At 53.2% G+C, this 16,007-nt stretch overlaps 1 long non-coding RNA gene across 1 annotated transcript; it reads left to right on the top strand.

Moving 5' to 3' along the window:
- Positions 1-821: 821 nt before the first annotated feature.
- LOC111737550 lies at positions 822-13,114 on the top strand. The gene is made up of 4 exons (XR_002779468.1): positions 822-1,645; positions 6,032-6,612; positions 11,797-11,967; positions 12,637-13,114. It is a non-coding gene; the product is annotated as an uncharacterized LOC111737550 (long non-coding RNA).
- Positions 13,115-16,007: the final 2,893 nt, after the last annotated feature.

The following is a 16,007-nucleotide window of genomic DNA, read 5'->3' on the forward strand; positions in this document are numbered from 1 at the left end:
TTGAAGTCCAGAGCTGAGTTCCTAAGTTTCCGAATCTACCACTTCTAACTGTGTGGCCTTGGGCAAGTGACTTATCTTCTTTAAGCCTTAATTTCTACATCATAAAATGGGGCTCTTAGCAGTGCCCCCCTTGTAGGGCATTGTGGGGATTAAATAAAACAATATCTGTAAATTTGGGGTGAATGTATAGTTATCTTCCAGACCAGGACACTTTTGAGAGTAAAAGAAGGTGCTATTAGTAATTGTCCAGTAATCTTGAACTGTCCCAGCCAAACTGGAGCACACGGTCACCCTGTGTAAATGGCTTAGGGCAGTGGCCGACTCTCAACATGCCCTCAGTGATAGCAGCCAGTGTCACCGAAGTGTGTATGGACTCGTTCCACAGCCGGGTGGCCCATGTTGGAGACAGAAAAGAACAATTCACTTCTCTACAGAGATCCCTTGACGGGGGATGGCGAGGGGACAAGGGGTGAGGAGTGATCTCCTCTGATGTTCAGGGGGCCCCTGCAGAACAGCATCTTGGCAGCTCCAGCGGTCATGGCCTCACCCCGCTGGCCCTTGAGAGAGCCTCAAGCCAGCCGGATACAGAGTGAGCAGACATATGGTGTGCGCAGTCCCCCAGGCCCTCAGCTCCCCACCCCTTGTTAGCAAAAACACATTCCTGAAGCCAGCATGACTCAGGTTTCAGGAATGTGCAGTCAGATCCCCCCTCTTGGGGGTCAAATTCCTCATCCTAAGGTGGGCAGCTAGCTGGCCAGGCCTAGCAGCCCTGGAGGGCCTCTGCTGCTTCCAGTGTCTGAGCTGCTGTGTCAGGGGTCCGGGCTGGCTCTGAGGGGACAGCCTCTTACAGTTGCAACCTCTCAGTTCTGTTTCTCCCTTTCACACCCCCAGAGCCTGACGGTGTTGGGGTAGGGGGAGGTACCGGGGTGGAGGGAGTCCTCAGGGACCCAATTCCATATTCAGATTCAGGGCTCGGATCGCTGGAGCGGGCTGGCTGAGTCAGCAGGGTGGGAGGCCAGAAGCAGAACCGTGGTGGGGACAGCACCCCAGTCCTTCCCTAGCCCAGCCCCCAAGCAGTGGGAGACACATGTCTCTCTCTTGCCTCCCAGCATAACCCTCCGGATGCTGGCCGCTGTCAGGATGCAGCCCACCCTTGGCCAGGGATGCTCTGGGGCTACAGCTCTGTATCATTATTCGATGCCACCAAGAAATTGAATAGGAAATCTCTTAAAATCACAGAAGAAACCCCCCATTTGATGTGTGTGACTGTGGCCTTTTGCTCAAGGAGCAAAACACTAGTTAACCCTAACTCTGTGAGCAGGTACCAAATACGGAAAGAGTCGAAAACCCCAAGTAATGGAATGCAGATAAAAAACACAGGACCTTTGGCCTGAAACGGGGACATGGGCAGCTTGGCAGGGGTCCCGTCCTGGAACTCGACACAGTTACTCGCCGTCACCATATATGGAACAGTGTGCAGCTTGGGTCCAAAGAGCGACCTGCCTCCCAGCCACCCTCAGGCAGGTCAGAGACCTTGACCTCTCCGGCACAGCCTGACGTGCACTTGCAGTGCTGGGCCCCAGATGCCATGAGAGACAAGGCAGGCAGACCTCAGCTAGAGTGTGGTCCACCCCTCCTGTTAGAGGTGAGCCCACCTCCTCCCACCATGGAAGATGATATGGGGCTGCTGTCCCCTCCTTGCTCCTTGGCCAAAGTTGACCAATCAGATCCTTCTACCTGGGCCTTTGAATCTGGAGTGAGTGATGCCAGGCTTCAGAGGAAGGCTGGAAGGACTGGAGAAGCCAGCTGTGTCCATCCAGGGGTAGCAGGTTTTAGCACGCTGTCCCATGGGGGACACTGTCCAGCTGTGCTCACCTCCTTGGTTCCTGCCTGTTCCCAGCCTGGTTCTCCAGCCCTCCCGATAATCTCGTGAGCTACCCAATATCCTCCCATTAATTTTTTTTCTAAGTAAGTTAGCGAAAGCTAATTTCTGCGGTTTGCATATGAAGGCCAAGGCCTGGGGTGGGACAGAGCTTGGCTCAGGACAGCTCAGAGGGGTTATCCATAATGTCAGGGCCCCGCCTTTGATGCTATATGACTTTTCTAGAATCTTTGCTTGTTTAGGGCATGAGCAGAGGCTGGTGATGGCTGCGGGTCTTGGGTCCGGGTGGAGGAGGTGGCTCTGGGAGCTCTCAAATTCGGCTAAGAGTGGCAGGTAGGCTAGAATATGAGGGAACATTGAGACGAGCCCAGGGTCCAGGGTCTGGTGAGGGACTCACGGCTGGGACTCCTCCTCAGCCTGGTCAGAGCAAGCAAGTACCCCAGCAGCCCCCAACACCAACCCGCAGCTTGACACGCACAGAGGGATCCAAGAGCCGGGGCCTGGCAGACAGAAGTACTCAACGGGGAGGTGCTCAGGCAGCTGAGCAGCAGACGCACATTCAAGGGCTCACGCCTACCCAGGCCCCCCGCTCCCGGTGCCTTGTCTCTCAGTGGGTCACGGAGGCCTGGAGTGGGGGCTGCCAGGGCAGCAGCACAGGGGCCAGAGGTGCTGACCCTTCCAAGGGTCCCTGACGGGTCTGACCCCAACATAGTTGGTGCTTGTTCCTGTTTGACAGTGTCCCTCCCTGGAGCAGGATGAGCCGAGTCCGGTGGGCTGAGGTCACGTCTGCCAAGTGACAATCCTCCCACTGTGCCTGTGGGGACATACAGCACCCTCCCAGCTGCTCATGAGCTGACCTCTTAGGTGCCTGTGAAAGCCGAGTGGAGACGGGGTAGGCGGCGAGTATGGCAGGGGCAGAGAAAGAGGCTACAATGTAAAAGTCTGACATGGAAAGAGAGAAAGGCCGATCCCCGGGGCCTCTCAGCTGGAAATGGAGAAATGCAACGGCCATCCCAGGGTACCCCCAGAGCCCGCCGCCGCCCCCTTCCCCTGCCTCACTTACTTGTGCTGCTTGAGAGGCCAGGCCTCCCCACACCTCTCTCTCAGCCTCCTGACAAGCACTCCAGCAGCGGCCCTGTCAGCCCTGACCACCCCCACCAGCCCTGCACTCGGAAGGCAGAGTCTCCCAGGGCTGTTCTGTGCCACCTGAGGTGTCATCTCCTCAGCAGACAGGGAACCTGTCCTTCCGGAGGCCAGTCAGGCAGTGTAGTGACAGACACTAGGGCGGCCCCATGACTCCCACCCTGTGTTTAGTATAATTCCTTCCCCTTGGGAGTAGGTGGGACCTGTGACTGGTTCCTAGCCGACAGATGATGGCAAAGGTGAAGAGATTTTGCAGGTGTCATTAAGATCCGAAATCAGTTGATTTCGAGTTAATCAAAATAGAAATAATTCCATGTGGGCCTGGTTTAATCAAGTGAAAGTCTTTCCTGGTTGAGAGCCTTTTTGACAGCTTGATAGAGAATCGGCTCTGTTGAGAAAGCCCACCTGGCAAAGAACCACAGGTGGCTTCTAAGGTCTGGGGGTGGCTTCCAGCTAACGGCAAAAGAGCTGAGCCTCAGTCATACAGCTGCAAGGAAGTACATGAGCTTGGAGGCAGATCTTCCCCACATTAACCTCTAGATGAGCATACTGCCCAGCTCACACCTGATTACAGTCTCATGTGACCCTGAGCAAAAGACCCAACTAAGCCGTGCCTACATTCCTGACCCATAGAAACTATCAGATGATAAAGGTGTGTTGTTTCAAGTTGCTAAGTTGGTAGTAATTTATTCCACAACAAGATAAAACTAGTGCCAGCTGTAAGGTGGAAGGGTTAGGATGTCAGGCTGAAGCTTGGAAAGGGAGTGGGGTATCTTGCCTTCTTCAGGGTCAGAGACTTGATTCCAAGCCCCCGTAGGGCCACAGTCAGCAGCTGGACAGTGTGGGCTCCGGGCTGGGAGGCCAGGGCTGGGCTAGGGATGAAGGCCTGGGTTTCTAGGTTTCGCTGATAAAGGCCTATGTGCTGGGGAAGGGCGTTGCCAGGAGGACATGCCTGACCCGGGCTGGCATCTGTGTGGGACACTTACCTGGGGGTGGGTCCTTCACAGTGGTATCCTGAGGCTGGCCCGGTACCCTCGGGGAAAGCTCGGCAGGAGCGGAGTTCCTGTGCGCCAGTCTATGCACACTGAACTTGCAAAATGCTCGTCAGTAAAACCTGCCACGTTGCTTGTCACTCTCCCTCCGGTGTTCACCCCAATCAGCAGCTTCTGAGGGTTCCCTTTCCCCACATCCTTGCTGGCACTCGATATTATCTATCCTGGTAATTTCTGCCAGCCTCATGGGTGTAAAATAGTGTCTCCTTGTTTAAATTTGCGTCTCTCTAATAACTAGTGAGGTTGACAACCTTTTCATAAACTTATTAGTCATTCATGCCTCCCTTTTTGTGATTTCTCCTTAAGTCTTTTGATTCCTCTCAAACAATAATTTTTTGTTCTTTTCCCCTTGAGGTATCCAAGGACCCCCAGCTTGGTCCAAACCACGGCAGACGCTCAGCCCTCCCGTCCTTATTGCCCAGCTCCACTCAGCTCCGGCCACCAAGCCCTGTGACTTCTGCTCCAGCTCCTCAGGTCTCTGTCACCACATGTGGCGGAGAGCTCAGGACGCTTCTATCTTAGATAAGGGTCTAGTGCTCCTAGACTAGAGATGATAGGAACAGATGTATAGCTATCTTGCCTGTGGATCCACAACTTTTTTACTGGATTTTTTTTTTTTTTTTTTTTTGCCAGGGCAAAGAGTGAGAAGATCTGCCGTGTCCCAGGCTTGGCCCTGGTCCCATATCAGGGGCATTCTTAGGGCGCTTGTTGGGGGGGCGGGGGGGCAGGGTGCGGGTGACTAGATATCAATTTTCCTCTCGTCGCAGGGACCCAGGCAGCCTGGTGGACCCCAATCCCCCAGAAGGACTACAGTTACTAGAACCCAGGAGAAAACACAAATGGCCCCATTGAGCCTGCAGTGCCAGCGGGGGCTTCCGGGCAAACAATGACCCTCTGTGTCTGGCTTCTCCTGAGGGCCGGAAGCCCCTGGTGCGTGGCCCACCGATGAGTCATGCAGGATATATCCTGGGCCTGCTTTGTTGTGCCTGAGGCTCTCTCTCAGCTCAGCCTGAAATGGCAGATGATCTCATCAGCTGTCCTGGGGAAGCCCTGTCGCTGGACAGTCCCGGGAAGCTCACCGCCCACTGATGGCCTAGAGTCCAGGTCCCCTGACCTTGAGAGACTTCCTGGAGGCGGGGGGAGGGTGCTGGGCAGAGAGAGCCAGCCAGCAGAAGACCCTGGCTCACGGAGTCCAGGGAAACCCCCATTTTGTTCCCTCCAGATACAACATGTGTGTGGTGTCTGTTCAGCCTCAGCTGTGTCCTGTGGAGTTTCCTGACTCAAGAGAAACCCCAGACAAGTGAATTAGGAGTGTCCCCAAGGGGAGCTGACCTGAGCCTGGCAGGAAGCCCAAGGCTGGGTTGGCCGCCAAACCTGGATTCGCCTATGAAGCCTGGGAGGGAGCAAGGGCTGGACTTTCCACTTGGCTGAAGTCAAGAGAAATTTCAGAAACAGAAAACCATGTGGTACTGAGGCCATTTCAGTTCTGGGAACTTGGGCAGTGCTGTTATTGTCATTGGTTATAGCTGTTCCCAACCTTTTTGGCACCAGGGACCAGTGCTCCTATGAGAACCTAATGCCTGATGATCTGGGGTGGAGCTGAGGTGGTGATGCTAGCGCTGGGAGCGGCTGCAAACACTGCAGAGAGATGAAGCTTTGCTGGCTCGCCCCCCACTCACCTCCTGCTGTGCGGCTTGGTCTGTAGCGAGGCGGGGTGGTGGTTAGGGACCCCTGATTTAAAGTATCCCTGCTGGTTGGAACGGAGTATGGCTCCAGAGTCACACAACCACACACCCACTAGCTGTGTGGCCTTGAGCAAGTCACTCTATCTTTCTGGGCCTCAGTTTCCTCCTCTACGAAATGGACGGGTGGATTGGCCATGAGCGGTTGAGGTGCCCAGCTCACGGCTGGTCTTCTCTAACGGTAGTTCCCTCTCTTCCTTTCATTCCCCCAGAGCTTTGAAGGGGCTCTTGGTTGGGCTTCTATTCTGGTTCAACTCCCAGAGACTCACAGCCTGAACGTGTCCCTTGGGAACGTCCCTTTCCTCCGGACTCAGGTGATGGGTTGGTCCACCTGCCAGAGCCTCTGGGAGAGGAATCGCCCCAGTTGTCTGAGGCCCAGGAATGATGTCATTGCTGCCTTCTGCTGGGAGTGCACATCTGGATGGTTACCATGGTGAATGATTGCTCAGAGGACAGTCTGGAGAGAAACACTCTTGGATGGAAAGTCCAGGTCCACAGGGCCCAGGGGAGAGGAGCCGGGAGCCCAGGGCTCAGCCCTAGGAACCACTGAGACCAAGGCCCATCCTGCAGAGATCGTACTCATCCTACCGCCAAGGGAGCCTTGGAGCAGCCTGGTCCTGGGCAAGAGAAGCCATTCTCAGTGGGCCGCCTCCCCAACCTCGCCCTGCAGCACTGCCAGGGCTGTGGGAGCTCTGCACCTGAGCCTTCTTCCTGTGCCCCATGCCAGGAGTCAGCAAGTCTTCCAGAGGGAAATTGTGCATTCTGAGGGGTCCATTCAGAGGTTCCCAGCCTGGTGAGTCCACATGAGAAACTGAACCTGTTACCATGGCTTTTGCAAGTCCATGGTCACCCCTGGCCACAAAGCACCCACTGTAAAGGGAGGTGAAGAGTCACACTGGAGGGGTTTGAAGGAAGAGGCTACACTGGGGCAGGGCCTAGAACTGTCCTGCAAGTGTTTCTGATATGGCCAGTGCGTGTTACTGACCTGCGTTCCGCAGTCTCTGGAAGGCCCATCCCCACCTGCCAACCAAATCCCGCTTTATGTTCTTTCTCCAGTGCTTATCATGGGGCTCAGCCCACAGTCGTGAGTGTGTGCTCCGCACTGTGAGTGACAACAGGGCCTCTTACCCTGCCTGAGTCAGCAGTAGACACTCCATTACAGCGTTACGGCCAAATGTGCACGTACTTAGGTGTAGATACAGATAAGATACACGTGTGCTTATTTCAAGTCTCTAACCCCAGATTCATGTCCTCTCCTGCACCAGATATATTTCCTCTCTGATGTCCTTGTTCTGGGCTAGCCCTGAGCAGCCTCTCAGCTGAGCTCGACCCACTTGGAGTCTGTCAGCAAATCCACACGTACACCGTCCACACACACTCCCTGCAACTGCCGGGGCCCAAATTCAAGTTCAAATTCTCAGGATCCTCCCAACTTCCCTGCAGCCTCACCTGGGCCCCTAGAACAGTCTACCTTCCAGACGCAGCTTCAAGCCAGTCTTACCCACTGCCCACCCCTTAGCACCCCTGTGACGTGGCCCCGCCTTGTCTTCTAGCCTCTCTAACATACACCCTCTGCTCTGAGCCCGCTGGCCTCTCTGCGGCCCCTGCACAGTCCCTGTTCGTTCCCAGGGCCTCCACCTGACTCCTCTGTGCCTGCCACGTTCTCTTCTCCCTCTTGCCCAGCCCGTCAAACCCCTGCCACCTTCTAGCCCTCAGCTCAGCCCTCAGTCACCTCATATTACCCTCTTTCACCAATATAGGCTCCGTGACTCTGCCCTCCTCTGCAGTCCCGTGAGCCCCATTATTACACAGAGTTGGCCTAATTCATGTAATTATGAACACCTACTGTGTGCAGGACACAAATCCAAATAGGCCCCCAGAGTCAGACCGGCCATGACCTGGCCAAATGTGGACTCTGAACATAAAGCCCTCTGGCATCGGCATTGCTGCAGGGTTGGGGCCTTTAGGAACACTTGAGTGACATGTGAGTCCAGCCCTGGCTTTCCTCTGGAGTGGTCGCATCTGGAACAAGAGCAGCTGTCCAGAGACTGGAGACCCCAGGCAATCTGGTGCAGGGAATTCCTGGGAGTCACCCTGGACATCCCAGTAGGAAAAGTTCTATTAGTGGGAATTCTGACCCCTTGTCCTTTTACGCTAAACAAAAGGAAATGACTGGTGTTTTTTGGTTTTTAGAAAGCAGCTGCTTCTACACAGAACAGAAACAGAAACTTGGGCCTGCATTGTCCCCTGCGTGATGAGTTCTGCTTCCCAAATGGCGGGGGAGGCCCAAGAAACAGTGTGTGCTCTGTGTCATGCATCAGTTTCCATTTCTGTTGTGGAATAAAAAATCCCCAGATCGTGGCGTGTGCCGCAGACTCACACTGAGAGCACCATTTAAGGCCTCCCCGCCCGCAGAATATCAGAAGCAACGGTGATTACGGGCACCCACTATCTGTCAGGCACTTCACAACACTGTGAGGTAGGGAATACCGTCCCCACTTCCAAGAGAAGGTCATATGGCCAGAAAGTGTCAGAGCCTTTAAAATCAGGCCCGAGTCTCAGACCAGTGGGGATGCAAGAAGGCAAAACATGGACAATGTGACTCCAGTAACAGGAGAATCTGGGCAAGGAGGGCTTCTCGGAGGAGGTGAGGTTCCAGCTGGTTCTCTGAGTACAAAAGAAGAGGAAGAACCAGCAGAATCCAGGTAGAAGGAAGAACATGAGCAAAGATGGAGGGAGAGAAGCCCGGCTGAAAGGAAGATGGGGTGGGATGGATCTGGGCCCCGCTCAAGTCACCTGTTAGGAACTTCACGGGCATCTCTATCTTTTCATGAGCAGCCCCTCCTTGAGCACAGGTCCGGGGGCCTAATAGTCAGTCACACCTTAAATAAATTCCTCAACTGCTCCTGTCCTCCCTGGGCGGGTGGCCCTGAGGGAGGCACTGGCACAGAGGCTACAGAGCAGTCGGGGACCAGGGCCCGTGTGGAAGGGCCCAGGCCCGCAGGCGCCAGGCCTGAGGATAAACAATGTCAGGGCTCTGAGGCCCAAGGCGAGGCCCCGAGCCTGGAGAACAGAACAGAGAGGAGGAATGACTTGGCTTCCTCGCCAGTGCCCTGCTCTTCGCCTGGTGCTGTGGTGGGGCCTCTAAGGATGCCGAAAGTGGGGCTCGCTACCTTTGAGGACCTGCAAGGAGAGAGCCGTGTGTCTGGGGACCAGGGCTCCTGGCAGCCAGGACCTGTGTGTTGAGTCTGGACAACAACTTGGAGCACAGAGCCGAACAAAGAGGGAGCTGGCATTTGTTGGCCTTTTCTGACTTTGAGTCCACCGATGGCTGAAAATAAGCCCAAACGGCTTTGGACTAGAGCTCCAGCTGCGGGGTTGACACTGTAGGGTCCCTGTGCTTCCTGCGTGGCGTCTCCGGGCTGCAGAACTGGGCCACGTAGACATTCCCCCAGGACCCTTACCCTTGGAATGTGTCCTCCAGCTCAGCATAGGCATCTTTTGGTAGTGTGGATGGCTGCTGAACCAACCCCCAGAACCCACTGTTCCGGAAGTCCCTGACAAACCAAAACACGCTTCCAATAACATGGGGCTGATGAGGGGGTGCGAAAGAGCCGGCGGGGCCTTTGTCCTTAGGCATCCAGACACTTACATTTTCCACATTAATGAGCAGGGAAATGGCTCTTTTTATGCCAGTAATAACAACCACCACCCCCTCCACGTTCTCATTTAATCCTGGCAAAAAGCCAAACAGGATCAATGGTAGCATCCCATCACAGAGATGAGGGGATCGAGGTTCCAAGAGGCCCCATGACTTCCCTACAGTGCCAGCATTAGTAAACCCCAAAGCTGAGATGCGAACCCAGTGCATGAGCTTTTTCCTAGTCCAGCTCGGGGGAGTCGGCTGCACCCATCCAGGGCCAGGATTGGCCTGAAGGGTCCTGCCTGGTTCCTTGAGCTTCTCAATGCAGAATCAGTCAGATAAAGAAACAGACTGTTTTGTGAGGTGACCAGGAGGCCAGCCTTGCCCAGAACTGACTGCCTTGAGTGCAGTTGCACAAAGGTCAGGTGCCAGCTGAGGGGGGCTGGTCAAGGACGTCAGCCCAGGCCGTCCGTGTTCTCTGTTTATAACCACATATTTTCCCAGCCACACAGCATTTATATCTTCCTGCTGATGCCCTGGCCTATTGGGGCCTGGGAATGACGTCTCAAACACTCCCTTCCCTCTCCAAAGCCAGCTAAACCCTGCTCGCTAAGCCTAGGGCCCTTTGCAGTAGTAGGAATGACATAGGACAGGGCAAATTTCCCTGAGTGGTGGGGAGCTCGAGCCCTGCAGAGGTGGGGGAGAGAGAGACAGAGAGAGAGGAAGAGAAACAGAGAGACAGAGACAGACAGACAGACAGAAACAGAGACAGAGACAGACAAACAGAGAGACAGACATAGACAGAGAGAGGGAGAGAGAGAGACAGAGACAGACAGACAGAAACAGAGACAGAGACAAACAGAGAGACAGAGAGACAGAGACAGAGACAGACAGAAACAGAGACAGAGACAGACAGAGAGACAGAGAGACAGAGACAGAGAGAGGGAGGGAGAGAGAGAGAGAGTTAGTTCTTGGCTGAGCACAAGAAAAAATTCAAACACTTGCCAGAGTTAGACTCAAAAGGAAAGTGTGTTAGAGAAGAGGTAATGCTCCATAGACAGAGCGTAGTCCCCTTTCAGAGGCAGAGAGTGAAAGAGGCCGAGAGAGACTCAGAGGGACAGAGAGAGACAGAGACAATGACAGTGAGAGGGACAGAGAAAAGACGCTGAGAGGGACTCCAAGTGTTCCAGGAATTCAACTTATAAACATATATATTCAATTTATAAACTGGTTCTTCATTTCTGTGAGTTACAGTTTAAAGACTTTGTTTACCCATTTTCCTTGGATATGGCCCTACAGTGAGAAAGGATAAGAGCATGTAGGGTGGAAAGGTAAGAATATGTAGCGTGAAACACCTGCAGGCAATCCCCAGCCTTTGATCCGCAGGTTCCCCGTGATTTTAGCCATAGGGGATGAATGATTTTATTTTGTATAGGGCTCGACTTAAAGAATGCTTTCCCTTCAGGGTATGGGGAAATGGTTTGTTAGCAATCCCAGCAGAAATCTGCCTTTGCTCTGCAGGCTTCCTTGTGGTCCGGCTGCAGGGCTGATCAGCATTATTCCAGTCTCTGAATATAGCTCGATTTAACATTTTAGTTCTCTTGCCTCCTCCCTACATTAGGAAGAAGGTAGCAATGAATAAACCACTTGCAGATCATTAGCAGTTGACTGTATCTCCTCCTACATCATAAGATTTTCATGGGCTAATATTTTTAGCAGAAAAAGAAAAATTGCTGAACTCATAAATTGTGATTTTTGTAGATTCAACTATTTCCGAAGCTCATTGCTGGAATAACTAAGAGCTTCTTCTTTGATTAAGGCCATTTAGCAAATGGAATTCTAACAGGCTTGCTTGAGACTCCCAAGCCTTGCAGCTTATACCAAGAAGTTGTGTGTGACAGCACTTCCGTCTGGCAGATGGCCTCACTGGAATGCACTCAGAAGTCTGGGGAATGGAGGCATAAACAGAAGCACAATTAATCAGTGCAATTGTTTTCCCTGCTGTGAACATGACATTCTTCTGGATTTGGGAGGGCAAAACGCACAGGAAGGACCTGGCTTTGCATTCTTCGGGGCATTCAAAACCACGTCGAGTGAATAATATGCTTTGATTTCTGACATCGGTCTCAATGCTCACTTTTCCTCTGTTTGCAAACTCTTGACGTGCAGTACAGTAAAGCCCTCAGCTCTCCAGGGAACAAAGTGCTGTGTCCCCTGAGAAGCAAGAAGTCACAGGCTTTGACCGGAGGCTCTCAGGAATCTGGGCTTTGCTAATTGTTTTTTTTGTTTGTTTGTTTTTTTAATGTGAAAATGATTTGTTTTTGTTCCTTGCAGACCAGAAGAAAACAACTTAGCCAATAGCGGAACAGGAAGGGGAAACCCATTAGCTCCTTACCGAGTTAACTACAGGGTGTTGTGGATTTGGCGCCTTTGGAACTGCTGGTCTAACCTGAACTAGTCCTGTTTTATGAAGCTCTGGATCTTGGGATTTCCGTCCACAAAATGGTGACTCAAAACCTGCTGAATGATATGGGTTTCAGGATTTAGTTGAAGGAGTGAGAGGGGTTGTGCTCTCCCTGGGAAGAATAAGTTGCAAAGCACACCTCCTGGAGAGACCCCAGGCACTGAGGGTGGGGGTGGGGCATCCCAGGGTTGAGGAGGGGAGTTTTCTGTGGGAAGGATGATCTTGGGGAGGGCCAGACAGAACCCCAGTTGTGCTGGGCCTCTCTTCCTCTTGACCTCGGGCCCAGAGCACTTTGAGGCAGGGTTTCTCCTCCTCAAGTGTCCAGCCTCCCAAACTGCCCCTCCCACCATGCACCTGGCTGGCATCAGGAGGGAGGGGCCTGATCACTCAGTTTCATATTAAGCTTCAGGAACTGGGGTTGGAGGGAGGTGTTTGCATGTTCACTCACACACCTAACACTATGAAGCCAACACTGGGAGAGAGGCTTACAGGCGGGACCGTCTTTCTATGCAGGGCTTGGGAAGTGAGGGAATAGGGCAGAAGCTGGCCAGGATGCTGTTCCTGGTGAGACAGCTCTAAATATGGTGAGCCCCTAGGATAGGGACCTGCCGGGGCCTCTGCTTGCTACCCTGTAGTAGTTTCTTATGATTGCTGTAACAAATTGTCGTATGCCTAGTGGTTTAAAACAACAGAAATTTATTCTCTCACAGTTCTGAAGGCCAGAAGTCCCACATCCGTTTCACTGGGCCGAAATCAAGGTATTGGCAGGCCTGTTCACTCCGAAGGCACTGAAAGAGAATCTCTTCCTTTCCTCTTGTACGTTTTGGTGACTCCCAGCATTCCTTGGTTTGTGGCTGTGTCACTCTAATCTCTGCCTTCCTTTTCACATGGCCTTCTCTGCGTATGTGTCAGCTCTTCTCCTTTCTCATATAAGGACACCAGCCACTGGACAGGGCCTGCCCCGAATGCATAATGGTCTCATGTTGAATATCCTAAAAAACCTACGTCTGCAGAGACCCTATTTCCAGATAAGATCACTGTCACAGAAGCTAGGACTTAGGCATCTTTTTGGGGATGAAGAGGAATTTTCCACTCAAATGGCTAACCTTTTAATCAGCTCTTTGTTCTGCTTCTGTAGACTTGCTTGCAGCATAGGCCGAAGGGCAGGGTGATCTCGAGATCAACTGAAGACTCACCTTCCCCTTTGCTTGTTCTGTCTAGATAACAGATGTATTGCCTAAGTTCCTGTCTGAAAATCTCATGCTCTGTAGCTGCTGGTAGCCCATAGCAACTCCCACGCTCTATAACTACCTGAGGACAAATTAACCAATGAGCCCATGCCAACTGTAACTGCACTGATAAGCCCTATAAAAGTAAGGCTACCCCTGAGCTTGGGGCCCAGATCTTCAGAGCCCTAGCAACTCTGGGACCGCCAGCATAATAAACCTGAGTTCTCCAACTCTCCAAGTGGTGCTTGGTTTCTTGCCGGTCTGATTTTTCTGCAACAGAGGTACAATCCAACCTACTACAGTAACACCTACAGCTTCCAGGGTTTGGAACCTGATGTTTTGGGGGGATGTTATTCTGCCCACCACATCCCCTATGATTTAGTGACCACCAGTGGGCTCTGGCCCTGGGGATCGTGCAGTCAAGGATGTGCCAGAGGACAAGCCGGCTGCCCCTTGAGGCATGGCAGAGGCACAGGGGGTGGGGGGAGGGAGCAGGGCATCTACTGAAGACCTTCTATGTTCCAGGTACTTTTCTTCATTATTGCATTTAATCCTCATAATATTTCTGACCATTTACAGATGGGGCTACTGAGGCTCAAAGAGCATTAGTAGCCTGACCTAGATGTCACAGCTACTAAATGTTGGAACCAGAATAAGGATTCGGGCTGGTGGGAGGACAAGATCTTTGTTTTTTTTTGTTTGTTTGTTTGTTTAGTTTTTTGGTTGTTTTGTGTGTGTGTGTGTTTGGGGTTTTGGGGGGGGGTATTTGGGGGCGGGTTTGCAACATCTCTCCTCATAACAAACTTGGAAATCACAGGCACGGGGTGGAGGAGATACGGTATGGGGAGATAATTTCAAAGTCATAGGGCTACACCAAGACCTGAATCAGCCTTTGCAGCCCCGTGGCCTCAACCATAGATGGGGGGAGCAGCAAGAGGGGCTTTGGGTGGGAACCGAGGTATTCAAAAAAAAAAAACATTCATGACATTTGTTAAAGAACAATAAGACAGACTTTATTCAGGGGGACTATCAAAATAAGTATAGAGACCACTGCAGTGGGGTAGAGAGTGAGCTCGACTCCAAATCCAAGAGTAAGTAGGGATGTACAGCCAAGAACTGGGGAGGAGTCAGTGGATAGAAAATGACTAAGAGGACACATCAGAGGTTATGGGGTTCTGGATAAAACAAACTAACAAGATTCTTGCTGAAGCAGGCCGGGGTGGTCACTTGTCACCTGGGGGATGAGGAACCCACCAGATACCAAGGGTTGGGGATTTTGGCTAAAATGATATAGCGAGATTCCTGCTAAAATTAGACAACGCAGAGATAAACACGGAAGCCCAAAAACCAAGGCCCAGTTGAGACGATAATTCAGGAGAGCCTGGCTAGAGTTGGGTCGAGGAGAGAATCTTAGCAGAGGACAGTGGCCCCAACCTGGAAATATCGGTGTTTTGAGCTGGAAGAAAGTCACCAAGCCTGGAAAGGAAGGGCCCGATGGGGACCACGTAAGAAGCTGGCAGCAGAGCCAGGCCTGAGCTGTGCTTCCTGGACCTCCCCCGGGGGCAGGCACTGCTCCTCAGGGAACCGGCTTTGGGGAGGAATGAGCCCTGGCTATGAAATCAGAAGTCCAGACTCGGTCCCGGTCCTGGCTCCATCAGCTCTGTGCCTTTGGCAGATGGCTTAACCCCTCTGAGCCTGGACTTCTTGGAAGTCAGACGAGGAGAGAGTGGAGCAGGCCCTCCGGGGTCTGTGAAGTGCTCACAAGTCTGCAGTCCTAGTAAGAGTGGATGTCACTTAGTTATCTGTGTTCTCTGTCCCAGTCTCCAGGGAGTGGCACTTGGGGTGGGGGCAGTTTCCATTTCAGGCTCATGAAAGACACCTGCTCTCATGGATGTCCGCCTCCAGCTTTGCCTGGGGACCCACAGGCGTAGCAGGGTTCAGCACACCTGGGGCACTCCTGCTGGCTCCAGAGAAAGACACCCTCGAGAAGTTCTAGGGAAACGGGGCCCAGGGCATGATCACACCTGTCCCTGCAGCCAGAACAAGGGTCCCGCCGGGTCTGGGGGCGGGTGGGGGCAGGGGTGGAGGAGAGGAAGCAGGGCGGGAGGGCGCTTCCCTTTCTTCTCCTCAGTCCTAGAGGCTCCAGGCATTCTGTTTTTTTCCCCAATCCATGGCGCCAGTCCCAGTTTGGCAAATGACCCTTGGAGAGACCAGGGCAATGAAGCTGGAATAGCTCAGGCACAGGAAAACGGCACAAAGGCGGACAATCTGGGGAGGGTTCAGCAGGAAGAGATGGAAACGGGCCGGGCTGCTGAGCGGGCCTCGGGCTCCAGGAGTCTGGGAGTCCTGGGTGACCCTGGGCTCAGGCAGTACAGAAGGGGACCCAAAGGTGGAGAAACACAAGGGGGCAGGGGAAGGGGCAGGCCTGAGAGAAGGGGTGCAGCCTGAGGAAGGGGCGTCACGTGCGAAGGGCTGAGGAATAGCTTTCTCCGGAGTCAGGCCGTAGTTTTGTCTTTTTCTTTGTTAGGGGGCAGTGATTCCTGTTTGTCCTGACCTGAGGTCACGTAGCAGACGTCGAGCCCCTGCCGCGTGCAGGACCTGGGCTGTGGGAAAGCGGGGGGACAGGGGACAGGGTCCTAGCTCCTGGAACCTGGACCTTCCCCACTGGCCCCGCTGCTCCCGTTTCAGCTCAGGTGAGCCCAGTCTCACCTTGAATTCTGCAACCCCTCCTAGCCTTCCTGTGGCTCTTTAGGGTGAAATCCAAGCCCTCAGCGGCCATTTTGGGCCGTCCATGGTATGCCCCGCCGCCCTCCTGGTCCTACCTCCCCCAAGCCCTCCATCTCAGAGAGCTA

The sequence above is a fragment of the Pteropus vampyrus genome, unplaced genomic scaffold (genome assembly GCF_000151845.1).
Source record: "Pteropus vampyrus isolate Shadow unplaced genomic scaffold, Pvam_2.0 Scaffold28, whole genome shotgun sequence".
NCBI lineage: Eukaryota > Metazoa > Chordata > Mammalia > Chiroptera > Pteropodidae > Pteropus > Pteropus vampyrus.